Below are 22,255 nucleotides of genomic sequence, written 5' to 3'. Positions count from 1 at the left end.
ATGCAAGAAACGCAGATCTGCACATTCACTTCGAAGAACATTCCTTTATTGTGACGCCGCAATTCCATAGAACATCCTGAACTATCCGAGGGTATTGGGGTTCTTGAGATCGATATTTTGAGTGGCGGTTCAGAGTCGTATTCATATTACATTGTAGTCGGCATCTACAAGCGGAAGCGATCCATGCTCGGCCTCGCGCGGAGCTCCGTCCCGTCCCCGAGCCTGTCCGGGCCACAACAACAGAAGACCGTTCGTCCGCCGCAGAGTGCACCCACCACACTCGGTGCTGGCTCATACAGACAGTGTGTATTACGTATATATATATATATTGAACATCGCCCTGGTCGTTGTCAACATCTCTTGTGGTGCGCTGTGACTGTCATGTGAACGTATGACACGAGCAGATACTGTTGTTCAATGTCAAAGTGAGGGTAGGCGGCGTCGGGCGCGGCGAGCTCCGACGCGCGTTGATGTCTAACGCTTGAAAGATGCTACGTTTATCATCTCGATTTTCCTTCATTCATTTTTCTTAAAGAAAATCTTTGAGTTTTCATACCGAAACTCTGTAATATTCTTTTACATAGTAACTATCGCGCCAAGCGTAATGCGCCGCCATGCTGCCTTAGTATCCCGGGTAAGTTCTGTCCCATCCGCAGGTCGCACGCGGCTTGTTGAGGGTAGGCTCTATGTCGGTTCGACTCCGACTGGCCCCACCTTCCGCCTCCAATATGTAAGCGGTAGTCCAGCGATTTCTGATTGACCCGAAAAACACTCATAAATCTCAACTAGCGCTGTTATTTTTCACATTCGATAGAGCTACCGGCGCGCACGCCCGGGCCTCGAGGGCATTCTTCACGCAAGTCATCCGATACGTCATCTTATTTTGAACAAAACCGCTTCATTCGATCTCAACTCCCCTTTCTTAATGAAGTAATAGTTTACACAAACCAGTACATAATGTTGGCTGCACCGCCGCGCCGTCCGCCGACCAGACGTGCTCCCGGAACCACGGGTAGCTGTGACTCTACCTCTTGCGATCACTACTCACAGAGCCACTCGTATAAGTAAACAAATAAAATGCGTTTATTTTAGGCAACTTAAGCCCATCAAATTTCACATGCAATTACATAATATTTAAATCAAAATAAAATTAAATTAAAACTACAAGTTATTAGAATTATTAAGAAATAAAACTAAATAAAAATCAAATGAAATTGAATTAAAATTGTTAAATTTATCAACTACTAATACAAAATTAAATAAAGGAACTAATACAATTAACAATGATAACTGAATAACCACCGCGAGAGATAGATGCTTATGACAAGTGTCTGATATAGGGGCAGTCCAGTCAGTCGGTACTCACAGCCAGCTGGCCCCCGTAGGTACTCTGTATAGACGTCGACAGCTCTACGTCTCTCTGTTTTCACACACAACGGTAGGCAACGACTTGGCGCTGCCCCTGGCATTGCTGAAGTCCATGGGCGACGGTAACCACTCACCATCAGGTGGGCCATATGCTCGTCTGCCTACAAGGGCAATAAAAAAAAACTTTGATCCAAATAGACGCTCTACATTTCATACATTTTCTCATAGAACGAATGGATGTATGGATGCGCCTATATATGATGTAGATTTTTATTTATTTCATAGATGGGTGGGTGAGCTCATGGCCTACCTGATGTTAACTGATTGCTGGAGCCCATGAACAACAATGTGAATGCCGCCGCCCTCCTTGAGGTCCAGGTATCAATTATATATATGTATTAAAACGGCTGTCCCTTCCTTCAAAACTAAAAGCATAACAGCTTCGTGACAGAAAATACGTCGGGTGGTGGTAGCTTCCCGTGTGGGCTCACGAGAAGCCCTCCCACCAGTACAATTTTTTTTTCCAGTTTTGATTATTATTTCACGATGCTATTGCTTCATCGTGAAAGTCATTCATAAACACGAGATAGGTACGTATTGTGCGAGATATAATTGGTACCAGCCTGCGGAGTTGCAGCACCGGCAGTGTCGCACCAGCAGTGTCGTACCCGCAGTGTCGCATCAGCAGTATCGCAGCGGCAGTATCGTCGCGACAGTGTCGCAGAGGCAGTATCGCAGCGGCAGTGTCGCACCGGCAGTAGCGCACCGGTACAAGTACACCGGGTGCCTTAATCTTCAGGCTACGACGACTTAAATATATCTATCATATTCCTGAAACAACTTAATGAGCTCTAATTTTTCGGTATCACCCCACCTCTGCCCGTACGTGTTGTAAGAATCCCTGGTGAACGGCAGCAGTTTTCTTAGTGTTATATAAGAGCAATCGTCCATTGGCAGTGGCACTCGTGTACTGTAAGGACGTACTGTAATCCCGCACGGGACAGTACCACCTATCCTGTCCAGTCCTGCCTACTTCCACAGCGAAGCGCTCGCGGTTTAAGCATGAAACGATGATCATACAATACACTTCGCATCTCAAGACGGACGGCGACATCCGCTCAGCATCAAGCGCGCCGTGCTCGTCCACACGTCCGTGCACTTATGTGTTATTGTTAACACACGTACCTACTCAAACATTCAGATAGGCAGTTTAAGCTTCGATGAAGAAATTAATTAAGATTGAAATTATGAGTTCGTTCAAGTCGATCGTTCGTTCGATTTTAGCTACGACTGATGTACGGGGCCTCATCGGAGCGAACACGTCTGCGTCTGAGCCGCCGCTGGGCCGCCGCGACACCGCACGCCCGATACTTTACATTAACTCCATAACGAACAAACTCTGTTCTTTTGAAACACAGCGCTCGAACCATTCACAGAGAAATGATAAAAACATGTCACCAAACTGTGCAGCTTATGTAACCGCGAGGAACGACACGTGTTCAAGAGACTAACATATTTAACGCTATAATTATAGAGTTGGTAATTGCTTGGATTTTTTAATTTGGTAGAAACGAGTTTAGACAGTTTTTAGTGTAGTGTTTATGGCACGTTAATGGGGACATAAATTTGAATGTAAATGCGAGGCGCGGGGTCGCGGCCGTCGCCCGGTTTGCAACCAGCGACACCGCGCCGCGTCGCCGCGTCGAGCCGGCTGCTCACACACACCACTGCTCCGTAATTAAATTTGTATAATTTTACACAACCACAATGAAAGCAGTGGAAGTGTTACAACAGCACAAGGCCGGCGCTTCGACCTGACGCCGCTGCCGGCTCATACCGTCCTCTAGATTCCAAACTATTCGTCTGTTCAGCCCGAGACCTGTTTGTTCTTTGCAGCGCTCACGTCGAGGCCCGATGAACTTCGCCTACAGAATATTGTGAACATCAATATTGTGTCGAACTCTGTACCGTAGTCAGGACGGCACACACTTCAGCCGCTGCGTGACGTAGTTTAATGCTTTCATGTTTTCGTACATTAATTTCATTTCTAGCATATTCTATTTCAGCGATTATTCGTTCCGGTTCGGACAGTTTAATAACCGTTATTGTAATAGGGTTGAGAGTTCAATCAGAGATCACGGAGACGAGAGCAAGTGGCCACGAATAATAATCGTCTTAGCGATAACGTAACTTAACGATAACGTAACTTATTACTCACTTGAAGTCTTCCACAATTCTCCTAGTGGAAGTACAGGAGTATGATGAATTAATAGATTAAAGAACAAGGATGAGGATTAAAAACTCAATAAATAATAATTCAAAAGTTACCTTCTGTAATTTTATAGATATACAATCAAAACTAGTACTACTCATTAAATTTTGCGACTTAGGTTAACTTCTGTACCTTGAACATTTTTTTGGAAATACAACAAACAGGCAACTTTTTCATTTCTCCGGCATATCAAAATTATTAATTATTAAAAGTAATCGTTATGCTGAGACATAGCCCGGAACCTCGTCTAGTTTGGTGCACTAGCTAGCACTAGGTAGCCCTATAATACATAGTTATGAAAATTGAGAGTGACGTCATGCCAACACAACACTTACGGCCTGGCCACGGGGATCGGCGGTGCGAACAGCGAAGCGGTGGACGAGGCGACCATTCGCGCAGCACCGTTTGCAGGCCACGGGTACTCACGTTCGCCGCCGCGACTAGTAAGGAAGTCCGACAGCGAAATGTCTATATCGAAATTATCTCGATATTGCTTACAAATTAATAGTTTTTTGGTTCAGGACCTATTATTTGGAAAAGATCGTGAAGTACATGATTTGAATAAGAATCGGAGTATACCTATAGATGGAGAATTCCACAAGAAGTACGAGCAATACTTTGGGTGACTAGACTTCCAAATAGCTGGTCTAGCTAGTATTTCAGCTAATTTTTTTTTATTGCTTTGATGGGTGGACGAGCTCACAGCCCACCTTGTGTTAAGTGGTTACTGGAGCCCATAGACATCCACAACGTAAATGCGCCACCCACCTTGAGATAAAGTTCTAAGGTCTCAAGTTCATCAGCTCATCGTTTCAATATTTGTTATTATGATTAAAATTGTATGTCTTTGTAATAAATAAATAAATAAATAAAAAAAAAATAAAAAAAGTATAGTTATAATGGCTGCCTCACCCTTCAAACCGAAACGCATTACTACTTCACGGCAGAAATAGGCAGGGTGGTAGTACCCACCCGTGTGGACTCACAAGAGGTCCTACCACCAGTAATTACGCAAATTATAATTTTGAGGATTTCATTTTTATTACACGATGTTATTCCTTCACCGTGGAAATCAATCGTGAACATTTGTTGAGTACGTATTTCATTACAAAAATTGGTACCCGCCTGATATTCGAACACCGGTGCATCGCTCAACACGATTGCACCGAACGTCCGTTAGGCCACGACGACTTTAAAAATATAAAATAAAAAATAAATAAAAAATATAAAAATTTCGGCGTTAATTTTTCGCGGCGAAAACAACTAAACTCATTTAATCACTGAACTATTCGCCGCGACTACCGCTCGACTCCGTGGCTCGCGCCGTCCGTATTCATGCATTTGTTTTGCTCGCCCGCCGCATCGCGCGATTCGCTCGGTACATTTCGCCGGTCGCTTCGCCGGTCGCCGGTGCGCGTGGCTTGTTAGGTACATTTCTATGCGCTTGTTTTAGTCGCTAGACGCTTCGCCGTTCGCACCGCGCGAATATTCGTATCGGCGAATGTCCCGTGGCCAGGCTGTTACAGCCGACTGATGCCAGTGAAATGTTGGCGACAACTTCCAAATCTGTCAAAATTCTGCACGTCAAAAAACAACTACAGGGTTTTTTTTTTAATTAAAATACTTTTTTTCACTTCGTTCGCCGTCAGACATATAATTAAACAACAGAACGAGTATCGTTTTCGTTGTCTTCCTTTGTTGATAGTTATTATTAGATTAATCTAACTTTGTTGACTCCCGCCGCCGCCGCCGCCGCCGCCGCCGCGACCACTGCGTTGACCGACAACGACTTGGGTATTTGTCAATCAAAAAATACCTATATTGACGACTGTTGATAACAGATTCCATTACATTACCAGATTTAAGCAAAGTATGTATATTATGTACGTAATTATATCTGTTGTGAATAAAATTTTATCCAAGATTGGAACATTCAGATTGTACTAAGAAATAAAATAAGTACGTTATAAATTCATAGGTGTAGGTATATTGATATTGTGGATTACACGGGAGTCTGACCAAAAATGGAAATGGAAATTGAAATGGAAATGGCATCTACAATGTAAATGCCGCCACCCACCATGAGATATTAGTTATAGGGTCTCAGAATAGTTACAACGGCTGCCCCAACCCGAAACGCATTGCTGCTTCACGGCAGAAATAGGCACGCTGGTGGTACCTACCCATGAGGACTCACAAGAGGTCCTACCACCAGTAATTACGCAAATCATGATTTTGCGGGTTTCATTTTATTACACGATGTTCTTCCTTCACCGTGGAAGTCAATCGTGAACATTTGTTGAGTACGTATTTCATTGGAGAAATTGGTACCCGCCTGCGGGATTCGAACACCGGCACTGTTACATCGCTAGATAAAAATGCACTGGGCATTAATCCTAGGCCACGACAGCTTCAAGGCGCAGTGCCGCTGTGAACTCATCGCCTCGCTGTTGGCAAAGACTACATAGATAAATGCTATAAATCAAACATAAACTTGTCAAAACCTTAGAAACGCCGATATTTAATTGAATATCTCAGTGAAGCGAGGCGGGTGTGGTGAGAACGCGGCGGCTCTGGACCAGTAGCTCGCCGCACACACTAGCAGCCTCCTCTGTTAAGGTCCGCGCATCCTTGTAATTAAAGAACACATCACAAATAGAACGTAATTGAATATATTGTATTGCATTTTACACAAACGGAGTGAGAATTTGGTCTGGAACGTGAGGGAAGACATTGTGTAGGTCCTATACAGTAGACCGCGGAAAACAGAAACATTTGGTGAGCTTCGTTGAGCGACTAATGATAGGGTTCTGCTGGGCGACTATTGGACTAAATTCATATGTCATTGAGATACACAGCGCGGACGACTCGCTTGTATTCATTGATTATTAAAGTAAAAGTGTAAAACAAAGGTGACATTTAACATTTCACAATTATTTTCAAACATGGCGGCTTTAAGCGAAGTTTTGGCGCGCTGTCCCGCGAGCTGGTGCGGCTCGGCTACAGCGCAGTGGAAAAACACGGATAGTCATAATCACAGATTATATTAACATAATAAGTTGTTCACGCGACTCTCCCTCGTCGGTCGTCACGCGCTGCACTGCACGACACGCGCCCCGACAGAGCACACGGCGATCTGACCACTTCCATAACTTGCATGTTTTTTAATTATAACATGTAACGGTATGTTACGACATACTCGAAACGAATTTTGAAAATCTTTGGTATTTTCTTCATTCATAAAGCTCACGATCTAAAGTACACGTCTATCGCTCAACACACGAGACCCCTGGATATAGACCTAGTAGTTCATCGTAGCTCATAAACGAGCTATAATGCCATACTTTGGTCCGGAGTAAAGTAACTCTCCCATCAGACCTAAGCAAGGTGAGGGTACCTATCCCGTACCTACTCGCCGCGGGTTACGAGACTACCCTCTACTCTAGGCCACAACCAGTCATAATATTTGCACGGTCCTGCATATTTTTCCGCGAAGTTTACGACAGTCAAACATTTTTTGGACCAATTTGTGGAAATTTAGAAAAAAAAATAAGTCAATTTTTTTAGTTGTTGAGCTAGTATTGACAACTCTACTTCTCACTTCAATAATAAAGAATATACAAATACATAGTATATACAAACTTGTCTGTCGGATATTTTTTAATCTATGAGAGTCACCGCTACTGCGCTGGCTCCATCACAGCTGATGTTTTACCTACAACATTTATTTGGACTGCAACATAATTGTGCATTGGCATCACCAGCGCTCAGTTTAACGTTTGGTTTAGTTCGTTAAGTTTAATTATACACACATACATTTATTTATACTTTTTATTTGCAGATGAATGAAACATATTAGCTACTGTTGGAACAGTTATGACATTTAAATCGGTTTCATTAAATTGATGAACGTCACCTACACTACTTATGTTCCATTCATTAAATTTTACAAGCCTTTCGGTGATCACACGGCGTTGTTTCGAACACACACACACACACACACACACATACTAAATAAAATGAATCAATCGAACACAATATAAGCAATACAAGTACATATTATTATGTACAATAAAGTACAATTAGTGCGATATGACATGAACAAAAACACCTTTACTCAGACCGAGGTAAATACATCATTTTGGTAATTTTGTTCCGTCAAAATTTTCTAATCTTGTAAACATTCCGTACAAATATTACAATAAATGTTAAATATAAGCAACTATTCAGCTTATTTTGTTAATTCACAAAAAATCATTTAGAATACGAAAATGTGAAACACAAAAAATATTGAAACATCAAGAATGCTCGACCGTTACCTCGATCCAACGTATGCACGAATATTAATTGGCTATTACACATTAAATTGCTTACGGACAACATTGAACTCTGCGTTCTTGACATAAAAGTTTTATTAGTTCGCTAACATTTTGCTTATGCTGCGTTATTTGATTATGAGTACAAAGTCTCATCGTTGGTGAATTAAAGATTCACTCGGAGGCGAAATGTAATACTTCATAATGTTGTTTTTCTTTAAACGGAAAAATACTATTGGCAGGTGCAGTACATACTCTATAAGATTCTTTAAGCATACTTTAAAATCCACAACTTTTAAAATAAAAGAAATTATGAGCTCTTCTGTTTAAGTTCATGAGAAACCTGTTTATTATGAGCAACATGATCTCTACCTTGATCTCTCTTTCGCCCACTTGTCCTGGTGAAACTGGAAAGGTCTCTGGGCCACCAGTAATCCACTATTCATAAAAAAACCTTGATCTCAACATTTATCTTCATTTTTGGCAGATCGAATGTTATTTTCTATTTATAGTGAATAGTTAAGGTATTTTAGTTTCTTAAATAGTTTTCTTGTCGTGTTATTTTATTTATTACATCGAAGTTTTATCATAATTATTCTATATTTCTGCCTTTTCTAGGACATAAAAGCTTTTCGATATAAATCTGGGGACCTGAATTCTACTAAGTACAAAGGGTTATATACCGCTCTCTGAGAACACGTGCTTCCTTGTAGAAAATTGTCCAAGCTGTGGTTCAGTTAGTATCGTCAGCTAATAATAGCGACTGTAATCAGACTAGCATACGGCTCATCCGTTCGTATGGCGAATTATAATTGCGACGCGGTGGCTTGTTACAGACATAAGATTACACGTAATCTAGACTATTTCTCCCGCGACAGCCGAGCTGGTTGAGTCTACGGTTTACTTGACACACACTTGAGACACATTGATTGTGTGACTTATTCCATGAAATATTTTTTTGCATCGGAACAGAACTTTAGCACATGCAATGGAACAATGGAATCCAAGGCGGAGCTACCGGGACATAGAGAACATGTCGTATCTTTATTATTGTTATTAAGTACATAATATATTACAAGCTTTTGCCCGCGACTCTGTTCGCGTGGAATAGTAACTTTGGCATAACACTAAATTTTACCCCCCACTTCATCTAGGTACATAAAAAGTGATTTTTTTTTAAATTATAAGTTAAGGAAGCTATTTAAACCCCCTATTTTGAAACATTTTTTATAGGTGCTCCACTTGTGTTGGTCGTCGCGTGATGCTTTATAGCCTATAGCCTTCCTTGATAAATGGGCTATCTAACACTGAACGAATTTTTCAAATCGGGTCAGTATTTCCTGATATTAGCGGGTTCAAACAAACAAACTCTTCCGCTTTATAATTATAATATTAGTATAGATAATTATAATGGAAATGAGGCGTTCGCTCCTGGCCTTTTCATTTTTCATTATTATTATTTTTTTAATTGTATTTTTTGACTTGTTTTTTCCTTTATTGTCATTTTTTTTATTTATTAAAAAAAAAAGTAAATATTTGAGAAAAAACAAAAAAAAGCCCGCTGAGTTTGTTTTGCCGGTTCTTCTCAGGACTGTGGCTTTTTTTGAAACCGGTGGTAGGGTTAACATTGTTATTTATATTTTGACATTCAACAAGTGTGTCATACTGACATCTAAGTTGAAATAAATGATTTTGAATTTGAATAATAACACTATGTAATATAAACTAAATTTGTGTCAGAGCTCTTTTATTTTCGGATACATAGACACCAATAAATCAGTTCGTTGCAAACGGGTGTGCTGAGCGACGACAGTGCTCACATCGCTGCTCCTCGCTTGGTCACAGGCTCCAGGCCGCACCGCACCGCACCGCAGGATGTGACCGAACAAAAACATAACAATTTAAAATATTATTCACATCGACAAATTACACGAAGCAGTTGCATTTTACTGGTTTAAAATAGTGGCTATGAGTGTTCCCGCGTCTGTCTCGGCGCGGCATCCGGCGCGCTCACCTGCTGCCCACTGCCCCACGTTAATTAGCACCAGCTCCACTACATGTCTCATCTCACAGAGGAACAGGTCCCGCAACCCATTATCTGATTGTGATCGAGGCGCTACTTTAAATAGATATTTTCGATTACCGATCTGGTTACACATTCATATTATTGTGTTTATGCGCAAATATATAGTACTCAGTTATTTTGTATAATTGGTCGATCCGTTTCTTCAGTTTATGTCATATCGCTATCATTTAAATTGTCAGTATTTCTTTCAATGATGCCTGAATATGCAAGTCACAATTAAATCAAATTTAATAGAAAGGAAAAATATAATAGTTTAAAAACCTAAGGCTTTTAATACAAACAACTCCTAACTTCCGTTATACCAGATTATACCTACATGGTTACACCACTAATTACAAACATACAGCAATATTTTGGAAAAATCGATGACAAATATACAATGTACCAAGTAAACATTAAAACACAAAACACTGGAACGTACTGATAAAAATAAACTGTATATTTTTATAGGGGACCGCCTGCAATTTTACTATAAGTCTATTTATAAAACAAAATGATAACAGCGGAACAGAACCTGAACTGAGTGGAGCCGGCAGTTGTCCAGCGCAGCGGCCGCGCGCGCATGGCACCCGTAGGTACTGGACCGATGTGACTCAGCTTAGATATCACTTTTTTAAATATATCTTCTATATAAGTCATGACATAACATTTTTCAAAGACTACACACAGGTCCAGCCTCGCGTGTAGTACTGCTCCCACCTCTTGGCCGGGGCTCTCAAATACCAGCTACTTCCATTTGACTCCAAACAGCCCGCCACCGGAGCAGAGTTCATCCATATTAGGAACCGCTGCGTTCATCGACCGGGCATTTCGAAAAATCTTTTCTGCCACGCACCATATGGCTTTGGAATTAACTCCCTCCCACGGTGTTTCTCGAGCGCTATGTCATGTTCTTATTCAAACGAGGCCTGCGGAGAGTACTCAATGCTAGGAAGCGGCTTGGCTCTGTCCCTGGCATTGGTAACGTCCATAAGCCATGGTGAACGCTTACCATCAGGTGGGCCGGATTAATTTACTTCAATAAAAAAGATTAACGGCAATAAAAAAGAAAGAAAATAAAAAACGGAAAAATAAATATTGACAAGATATAAAAACAAATAAAGAAGTCAGACCTAAATTACATAGCATGTGCTCTTGAATAAATTGTCATTGAAACTTCTGTGAAGGGGAGTTTGTGATGACCGATTATCATTAAGTGGACCGCTTGCAGCTCGTCACCACATAATCAACGATCAAGCGACTCAGACCCTGCTATAGTTACTGGCGCGAACGATCTCCACTCCGGTATCAGAAGGAACTCCTTGTGAATACATAACTTCTCAACCATATCATTCGCCCCGCTGTAGTTCTGAAAGATCTTGGATCTCATCCATTCTTATTGGGAAATCAGCGGACCTATGTTTCTTGAACCGCTATCTCACCATTCTTATTTGTTTTCACTACGAAAACACCGCGCGCGCATATTGTATCCGGTATGACCCGCATGACGATCGACATTCGAGCATAACTACTGGCACCTCAAGACTTAGATTCATTTTCTTTATTCTTTATTGTACACACAGTTAAAACAATATAATAATTACGAAAAGTTATAAAAATGGCGAGCTTAACTCAACAATTGAGTTATCTACCAGCTAACCGTTCTAAAAGAAGGTGAGCTTCACATAGGTGGGTAGAAAAGTACAATCTAATCAATTTACTTATTGATACAGTACACAATAACAATAATAGTAACAATAATAAATAAAAACTATTTTATGTATTACATTTTCTCTTTTAGTTGGTGTTTAAAATTTATTCTCGAAAGGCTGGTGAAGAACGAGTGTTCCTAATATTGTTACAGTGATAACACTAAAGCTCTTCAATTGCAACCTATCAAACCAAAATAAATCGAGTGAAAAACAGAAGAAGAAAAGGTACTGAACAGTTTTACCTTTACCTGTTTATATATTTATAATGATGTTGTTTATGTTATAATGCGAAACCTAGTCCACCGTTCGTGTCTACACTCTACACACCCACACTCAACTACATATTATAGAGTCGCCGTGCTGTGCGCCGTCTGCCAGTCGAGCAGCTCTATACTCAACGTATTCAATCTTATTTATTGTTATTGTCAGCTTTATGTAAATTAGAATACTTCAAAGTTAATGTAAAAATTATCTACTGTCTCATCTGATCTAATCTATATATATAAAAATGAATTGCCGTTCGTTAGTGTCGCTAAAACTCGATAACGGCTGGACCGATTTGGCTAATTTTAGTCTTGAATTATTTGTGGAAGTCCAGAGAAGGTTTAAAAGGTAGATAAATATGAAAATGGTCGGAATAAAATAAAAAATAAAATTTTTGTTTTTCCTCTCATGACGTGTTCCCCTTCTGACGTATTTCTTTTGTTTATTTTAAGTTTATTTTATACAAAAATTTAGGTCTTTTATTTATCAATTGAGGCACCACGAAGTCTGCCGGGTCAGCTAGTCTAATAATATATACTGTGCTGATCAATAGCCACAACTCGTCTTAAATCTGCCTCTCAGTATACATTTCTCAAAAAAAATAAAGTTCCGTGCGTCAGTGGTTTTGAAGCTTACTTCGCCAAAGATGTTCAATAATTTTTTTCGTATTTCTAGTCACACCGAGTTCATGTCGTCCCATCGCTGGCTCGGCTGAAGTCGGCTGCAGAACTGGCGCACGTGTGTACACTACTGCACGTGCCCGTTAGTTAACCAGTGTCGGCTGCTGTGTGCTTCTTGGATCCTGATATAATTATAAGTCTACGGTGTGTAAACGTAAATATCAACAACATATCAACTGGAGGATAACGTATGCAATATGCGTATGCAAGGATAACGTGGCAAAAAGCGTATGACTCTTGGACAAGAATTAAACTAAGGTCGCGAATGGGGATCACGGAGAACCTCTTTGTTGAATTGGATTTAAATATCCATAAAATCATTTGATAAGACGAACGCTTACAACGAAAGATTACGCTGATGAGAGAGTGCGTTGGGTCTTATTATTATGTGACTGGACAGAGCTGCGTCGGTCGCACCGCCCCGAGCTCTGTCTGAATTATGGTGGCTATGCCCCAGCACCGTCACGGCACCGTCACGACAACATCACGGCACCGTCACGGTACTGTTGAGTTTACATTTAATACAATTTAATTCCTACATTTAAGTATAATATATAGTCTGTATGTATTTTAAAATTACATACCTTAGGGTAAAACCTGGATAGATGCCGCAGCGGGATAGATGCCTCATGTTCTAAAAACCTAACTTCCCGCACTCATAACAAAAAATTAATTGAATAAGTAGGAACCACAGTCACCCTATACCTTATGTACCATTTGACAATCGCGTGGTGACGAAGTGTTTTCCTCGTGCATGTAAGTTTCTGCGCGCGGAATTTCACGAACACGTCAAAGATTTAAAGGTTAGTATTTAGCGTGGTATAACTTTATAATTAGTGTAAAATTCCATTATAGTTTTTACTACGTGAATATATTGGTTCATTGAGTCTGCATCTAGGTGTAAATAAAGGCTATTATGTTTATAATTTATTTACAAAAAATTTGGGTATCTATCCTTATCACAAAGGATAGTTCTGCATTGAATATTTTGAAAACTATAAAAATACGAAGTCGCAATCCGACTGGATTCAATGTTTAATGTTTCAGAACTAGCCACATGAAACGTGTTTTTGAGAAATGATGTAGAAGATGCGGAAAATTGAAAGCACTATCCAGTTAAACTTCAATTGGACAAAATAATAAAGATATCTTTATTGTGTTAATTTAATTTAAAAAAATATGGTTTTATAATGTACACATTGACACTTAATGTGAATATTTTATAAACAATTAAGAATTTATATTTTTGTTGAATAAATATTTGTAAAATTTAATTTAATAAAATAATTTATAATGCATGTTGAAACCAAAAAAATTGTAGTTTAGCTTACGCTTACTTAACGCTTTAAAAATTTAATTATGATCATTTGTGTGATATGAGGATTTTCTTCTAATTATAAACATTCAAAGACTTAAAAAATACAAAATATTTTTTATTATTATGACCCGTGCTTCTTGGAGACAATTGCTCTGTTAGGAATAGAACTTTTTAATATTTGGTTTGGTTTTTTCGTTTAAACGGTATAAAGGGCATTTATCCTGCACTGCAGGCTACTTAGTATTTTCTTAGTGGGGCAACTATCCATACAGGTAGGCATCTATCCTCCAAAAAAAGGTTCTACGAAAAACGAATTTCTGCAAAATCTGTATTTGATAGGTTAAAAAAATGTATACTAATTAAACATAAAGGATTGAGCTAACTACACTAATAGAAATTATTCGTATAAAATTAATATTTTCAAAATTACATAACTATTTCAAAAAGTGAGGCATCTATCTCTGCTTTAGAGGCCTACTCTGTTTTAGTTTGCCAACAAGCAGACAAGCATGCAACTCGATGTCCTTTTAAAAGTTAAGTGTTTTAAGGCTAAAGCTTAGACCTTAGAATCACGTCAATAGGTCGTGGTGGTGGTAGGACCTCTTGTGAGTCCGCGCGGGTAGGTACAACCTCCCTGCCTATTTCTGCCGTGAAGCAGTAATGCGTTTCGGTCTGAAGGGTAGGGCAGCCGTTGTAACTATACTGAAATCTTAGAAGTTATGTCTCAAGCTGGGTGGCTCATTTACGTTGTAGATTGCCTATGGGCTCCAGTAACCACTTAATACCAGGGGGGCGTTGAGCTCGTCCACCCATCTAAGCAATAAAAAAAAAAATTAAAAAAAATTGTGGGATAAATATTACCAAAACATGGCCCGTAGTCCGTCGCGACTGTCGCTAGTGAGGAGCGGACATATGCCGACTGCTGCCGAGTACTGCCGACGCTCCGTGCGACGCGACGCGGGGGCTGCACTCGCCCCGACCGTACGTACATCCCAACAAAGTTTACCAATCACTCACTGATTGTTATTCCACTTGCGGACGAAAGACAAGATTTATGTTCATTATCGAATGTTCTCTTAAACTGAATTTCTCGAAAACTGAGGTCCTTCAAAATGAAGCACGTAAAAGCCATTTTGTTAAACAGAAACGCTCTGTGTATAAAGACAGCATTGAGATGAGAAAGCTGTCTAAAGCTATTGGTTCTTAATATAATAACATAGTAAGCGATGAAGTATTATGTGTATTACGTTAGATATGGATCGTGTTCAATGCTGGGCGCGCCCGAACCACCACTTGTCAACAAACAAAGCGATCCGCGATGTAGCGGTGTAGCGGTGCAGCTATGCAGCGGTGTAGCGGTGCAGCGGTGTAGCGGTGCAGCGGTGTAGCGGTGCAGCGGTGCAACTCGCTCTCTGAATAATTTCAATAGTAACGAAGTATTTTATGATTATTAACTTAATGTGTTTTACTTTAGGTTCTTTGTGTGACGATTGTAAAACAGATTGTATGTATGTGCGGGCGACGTTCCGGGGCCTAATAAACGCTTAACACTGGTGGTGTGGTGGTGGCTTGTGAGGTCGAATGCACTAGACACAAATAAAAATATCACTCCATTTAAATTCAAATAACAACTTTTCATAAACATTAATAACTACTGCTATACAAAGTTAACGCCTGGTTTTATTTATACGTTTCAAAAAGTAATTGTGGAATACTACTCGTAGGTACATTCGCAACAGTTTCCAGAGCGGGGACCTACTCTGGCCGATAAACTGTGAACGTTACCGATAACTGCACACACAGACAATATCACACACCACTTGATTAGATCGTAAATCATTTCATATCATAATTATTATTGCATGTGATTTCCTGTTTACTTCGAGACAGTGGTGTGAAAATCTTTCTGAATATGCTTTAAAACTGAACACAATAATATATATTATGTATTCAATTACAAAACCGTTCAGGCACACAGCAGAACGATATTGTGTTACAAATGTTTATTGCATTAACTCATCAAATTCACTACAACGCGGCAACGTCTTGGCTCTTCATTAAGCCCACCATTATTTGATCTCGCGTATACTTTATTTTACGATTCCGGGCGTGTCGTATAGTATAGCTGATGCACGACAAAGGTCATTGGTTGATGTGGACTGTTCCGGTATTAAGACCAACATCATTACTAAGTTTGGCACGTGTTGTTCACGCGGGATATGTCCTGTGGCTTCAGCCGCGCTTAATTCATTCTGAAAACGTGAAACATGTCGCAATTTTCGAGAAGATTTGATTGTCATAGCTGTTTGGTCCGTAAACTGGCAATGATTTATAGACCCGTTGGTTACGTATCAGGAGCGTATCAGGAGCGTATCAGGAACGTAGCAGGAACGTATAAGGCACCGGCGCTAATAACGTTGCGCGGACCTCTAGTCTCTCGGCGATGGCCGGTTCATGTCATTTATTACCAAAAACTATTCATTAGATACCTATCCCAATTTTAAAATATATGTACTTGTACAAAATTTCATCCACATCAGTTCAGTCATTTTTGCCTGACATGACATTTGCATAACAAAGCCATCATACATTACAGGTTTATAATCTTATAATTTATTGTTCAATTCCAGTGGGTTTTCATCCTAGCCTTCCCAACGTCGTCAGGTAGACCCCCCGGCCGAGCCCGAGCGTCTCCGCAGGCTCAGCAGCAACTGCTTCATCATCCACACTTGTGCAGTGACTCTGACTTCTGATAAACACTTAAGGCCAGAAAGGACATGTGTTAACCTAAGGAAAATTTATACAAAAAGATTAAACTTTCGCAGTTAGGTCAGAGCATCCAAAGCCAACAGTTTCTGGCTCGACTGAAGGAATCTTGGCTTGGAGCTGACGTTCGCCCCGCAATCACTTTCCTACCGCCACCACCTCCACCACCTCCACCACCAACACCAACAACAACTTGTTAGTTTAGTGGCACTGCCTGGACCCGACCGACGCCGCGACGGTGTGACGGTGTGACGGTGTGACGGGCGCCCTCCACTAACTAAATCCACTATTGGTATACAGCTCGAACTGCGCTCGGCGTGCGCTGATACAACTATTTGTGACCATCTATTGTTATGAAACTCGTCTGGAATGGAGCTAGTGAAGCTAATTTGGTATCTTTGCACGGTTAGTTGCTCTGACGATATTAACTCTATTCGTATAGTTGGTACGAGAGAGTCCAGTCTCGGCGTCGGGTCGACGTTTTTAAAACAAGAATGAAATATCGAACGAGATCTGAAAGCGAGAAAGCTAACGGGACCGGACATAACCGAAGACCGATACCGGCGCGGCGGCGGCTCACGGCGTCCCATACACTACACATGCACGCAGTATATGTGCGCGTTTATCGCGAGCGCCCACGGCCGAGCACCGGGGTCAGCGACCGCCGTCCGCCGAATGGACACACACACACGCTCCGCGCGCGCACACACCCGCGCCACTGACACTATTAACACCGAATCACTTGACATTATCGGTGACACTGGCGCGGCTATATCTGTGCAGCGGTCCCGCGGCCGCACCTACCGACGCAGCTTCCCATGCATGGGCACCCGGCTGCACTCGCGACGGTCGCGCGACGCCCCCAATACGCTCTTATCAGCACTTTCATTGCAGCCGATCACATACCCATAAACATTTAGGTATATGGGTATTGTCAATTATGAGAGTAAAACCGGAATTCGTATCATATTACCAAAAGCACTTCTCTCGATATATCTAATAGTTTCTACATCTCAACCCTTTGATGGTGCGGAGTGCACACAACGAAGAGCTGATAATGGATAAGTAACGATATGATGTCGAGGTGATGTCGTGAGTGAGACAAGTGCACAGCCGCGGGTCGCCGCCCGCGATACCTCGCCCCACCCCTTATCTACAACTAGATCATGCACTAGTCCCGTGGCAGTTGACACCCTCAAAGACACACTTTAGAAGCAGGGCGATCATTGATCGTTTCATATTCAATTTATTTCAAAACCTTTGGAGATCGATGCGTAAGTGGCGTGGCTGTGTACTGCGGAATTCGAGTTCGACACCGGCCGGACTCGCTGTCTTTGTTAAGTATATATATTTGCTATTCGGGATCCTGGTGTCTCCGTTCTCATCTCGTATGTCCCCCGCAACAATAAGAATAAACCTAACATTTAAATATGGGTCAGCACTGCGGACACACAAGGGAACACACAAACGTATGTGATCGTTAGATGTAGAGCGTTGGCTCCGTGTACCCATAGAACTTACAACATGAGCGTCGTGATCCACTTTGAGTCCGGAGTCTGAAGTTCGGAATAAAAAGATCTGACCGTCTTCAATGACTCTCCGCAATGGCAACAATAATGTTCGTACCAAAACAGCGATCAAAGCACCCAGAACCGTGTCGAATATTTTAAAAGTTGATTTAATGTAATTATAATGGAAATAATCAACACGAGAATAAACCATAAAAGTAGCTTTAACGTCTCCGGTTCGCGACGTCCGGGTTACGCTTCATGGTCACTTTTTAAAAAGTATCGGCAGTCGGTATGTATAAACGCCATCGTTCCATAAGATCGGTATTTGTGAGGTTTACCATAAAAAAGGGTGTTCAGTCGGTAGTAGGTCATCACCGCTTAATGCAACGCCTAAGCCTTTGCATTAAGGTCAATAAAGATAATATTGATTGAGCTTCATCTTTAAAAAGTGCTACATATTATGTTATTGCTTCAAACAACGCAAACTACAATATTCTCCATAGTTCGGAACGGGCGCGCCGCACGGAGCTGAGACACTTCCACTGCCAGGAGAGAGTTGTCGACAACATTGTATCGAGAGGACACGCCTGTTGATTAACTGTACGTCCAACGCACTGGACGGAATGCCGCGTGGGGCCGAGTGACAGAGTGGCTGCTGATAGCCGCCCTTGCCCGGCTGCAGGTGCATGCGCTTGACCTTTAACTCTACCCCCGCGCCCCGCTGATCTCCTGCACCCCCCTTCGTCCGTACCGAGTCCAAAAATAACAATTATTTTTGAAGAGTAGGTAGTTGGAGGCCGCATTTGCATAAAAACGTTTCGAACGTCGTAGCGACCGGTATCTGAGTTAGTAGCAAGGTGTAGCAGAAAGTTGGATGCTAATGTAATTGTTTATGCTCGGTGGAGACAGGCTCGTCGAGTTGTCGGCAGTAGGCAGCGGCTGGTTGGACACTCTCTAGGAGCGGGTCGGCGCCATCGAGGTTACGAGCCGAATTAACAAATAATATACCATTGTTTCAACATACGCTCGCTCGCATGTAGCACAGGTGTCATCGGGGTACAGTGCGCACTCTGCACGTTCAATTCGTGAAAACACACAAATAATGTAGGCACAGCGCTCGTCACCACACGCCTACACTGTACTCAGTACACGCGTAGTGGAACATGCTTTGTCAGTAGTTTGTTCAAGTTCTGTTTATATCACCGGACTAAATACATAGATTGAACTTTTACCTTTCAAGACAATTTACGTCGACTTTTCAACTAATAAATAAGTACTTGTGTAAAGTGAATACTAGCGCCTTTTACTATAAATTCATTAATGGATTAATGAAATGATCCACAAACACCTAGTAGCCTCTTCTCGCTTGGTACTCACTCGCGTGACTGAGGCTATAGAAGAGCCAGGCTTGTTGGGACGAGCCGAGTGCAACCTGGTCGCCACCCGCTCGATGACGGTACCACGCCAGGAGCCTGCTGCGGCATGTAAGCGATGCCGACCACCAAAGCGGCAGCTGGACTGAAACAAATGTCCCAACTCGGCCGGACAAGGATTATGTATTGCTTTGATTGGTGAACGAGCGTTACTCCGTCAATGATCCACAGTGCGACAGAGCGAGGGCGCGAGGGGCGGCGGACGCGTCGTCTCGCCTTCTACGAGTAATAACATGGAACGCACATATTAGCTTAGGCACAGCCAACACAATGTATGGACAACAGCTACATGTTTACGAAGGGCTCTGTCGGTCCACCCTTAAGAAACTAATCATTACTTTCAAATGTTGCTCATATAAACATTATTCTGGGAATTGACTACACGCAAACGCTTTTCACTCTTGTTTGTATTGGTAGATAGCTGCGCGTAATGCGAAATCAACGGTGCAATCGGTAACGGTGTCGAGAGACGATTGTCGATCGGCACAATGTGCGTCCGACGTCACCCTGTATCCGCACAGCGATATGACACTCCACCGCCCAGTCATCCACTACGAACACTGAGTTCTACTGAGCACTGAGCAGTGACACTGACAGCCTGACAGGGAGACACCCAACCACCGAGCGGCCGCAGATATTAATAGTGCGTCGATGGCGCGCACACACACATGGGACACGCCACAGACACACCTCGGAACGCACACAACAATTACAATCATCTCTAAAAATAATACGCTAATAATCGTCCCACCGGAGCTTCGTAGCCATTCAAACTGTCAAATACGTGTATTTTACAGCCGCGCGTCTCCGCATGCAATTGTATGCTCTACGGACGCGCACATACGGACAAAAGTCAAGTGAAGTGAACGGAAATCGCGAAGGCAGTTACGAGGGCGTGGAACCGAATGACTAGCACGATCGCAGGGGAACGAGTTGCGGCAGTAGCAGCGAGGGTCGCCCTTGGACTCCACTCATTGTAGTTAGAACAGACTCACATGCACGCTCGGGCACTGGGTGGTGCTCGGCGCCAGTCGGCACACGTAACCTTCGCAAGCAGCTGTCCAAACAGCGGCGGCGGCTCCGCGCACCTACAGAGTGCCGCAACGCGTCTCGGGAACGAAACTTGCTTACAATTAAAGACGTTAACATTCTACTTCTGAACTCCTTACCCATCTTGTAACACACAACCAACATGCTGGCGCGCACACGTCAAGCACACGTCAAGTACACGCCAAGCACATGCCAAGCACACGCTCTGACGCGTGCCATACGATACACACAACATCCGTTGGCTGGTGGTTAATGGATACGGAACGCGGCTTTATTTCCCGGACTACCTAAGCCAATATAATTATGTATTTATAATATATGGTCATATACTCCTTGTTATTCGGGGCCGAACGTATCAAATTATTGTCCTGACTCCTGTGTCGTACGTGTGTGTCCGGCTCGCGGGACACGATGGAATCTTAGTTTGGCAGTTGAGCTTTAATCGTTCATCTACCTTTTCGTTTATTTCTTTTTAAATACGTGATATAGTTTGCCTGCGCGTGTTTAAAAGTTTATTCTACCGTTGACGTGGTGTAGCAGATCGGCGGGCAGGTCACGGCGCGGCGTGGCGGTGCCGGTTGACCGTTGAAGTCTTTTCCAGGCGCCGTGCGTTACCTCGCAGCAGGTGGCGCGGGGGGGGGGGTGGCGCGGGAGGTGGCCCAGAGGTACTTAGCACCTTCGTTGTGGACCGCTCAGGGTTGCGGTTTGAAAACAAACGAAAAATTTGCGTCGCGACGCGTAGTACTCGATAATATACAAAAACATGAAGTTTTCAATTCGTCTCTCGATCGGTCGGAGCTTGGTTCCAATCTGGTGTCCACCTGGCAAACTTGTCTTGTTCCAGAGAAGAGAAACTCTCCTCTTCACGACCTGGTCCGCGCCTTCTCAAGCCGGCTCAGGCCTGCTCATGGCTGCGGTGAATCGATAGATGACGACCGGCTCCGCCTGATGATTGTACTTATTACAAAACCCTCCATTTTCCCGGAGGAGTCGAAACACTATACTGTTCATTTGCACAATAAAACATCCATACCCGTGAAATAATTAGGTATATTGAATTTATTATAACAACAAAATCACAGTATATCACAGAAATGGAAAATAAAACAATGAGTCGCATTTATTGTTTTTTAAGCGATACAGTAGTCGCAGTGAGACGACAATAGGATCGACAGTCGCCGTCGAGTCCAGGAACGAACGGGTATTAATAGCGCAAGCGACACGAGCTGTGCGTGCCGTGCGGCGGCGGCGGCCCCGTCCTGGTCGGCGCTAGTGCTGCCTGCTAGCGGCGCTAGTGCGGACGGGCACGCCGCACCGCCGCGCCCTGCGCTCCGACGCGGACAGAACAAACCGGCCGCCGCCGCCGCTGCCAAACTCGCGGTCAACGACTCCCGAAATAGATGCACAGCGCGCGCACCTATAGGATATCGAGAACCGGTCCCGACCGCGACACTCTGGCCGCGTTCAAAATTCAATTCGAAAGCGGAATTCACCTGAACG

At 42.6% G+C, this 22,255-nt stretch overlaps 1 long non-coding RNA gene and 1 other non-coding gene across 2 annotated transcripts; both read right to left on the bottom strand.

The window, feature by feature from the left end:
* Positions 1-9,686: 9,686 nt before the first annotated feature.
* LOC119629021 (uncharacterized) lies at positions 9,687-22,119 on the bottom strand. The gene is made up of 2 exons (XR_005245121.2): positions 14,857-22,119; positions 9,687-12,799 (listed from the first exon to the last, which is right to left on the bottom strand). It is a non-coding gene; the product is annotated as an uncharacterized LOC119629021 (long non-coding RNA).
* Positions 10,944-11,022, bottom strand: Mir2803 (microRNA mir-2803). Its single transcript, NR_107388.1, has one exon. It is a non-coding gene; the product is annotated as a microRNA mir-2803 (primary transcript).
* Positions 22,120-22,255: the final 136 nt, after the last annotated feature.

The sequence above is a fragment of the Bombyx mori genome, chromosome 10 (genome assembly GCF_030269925.1).
Source record: "Bombyx mori chromosome 10, ASM3026992v2".
Classification (NCBI taxonomy): Eukaryota; Metazoa; Arthropoda; class Insecta; order Lepidoptera; family Bombycidae; genus Bombyx; species Bombyx mori.
This window is presented reverse-complemented; position numbering and strand designations above follow the sequence as displayed.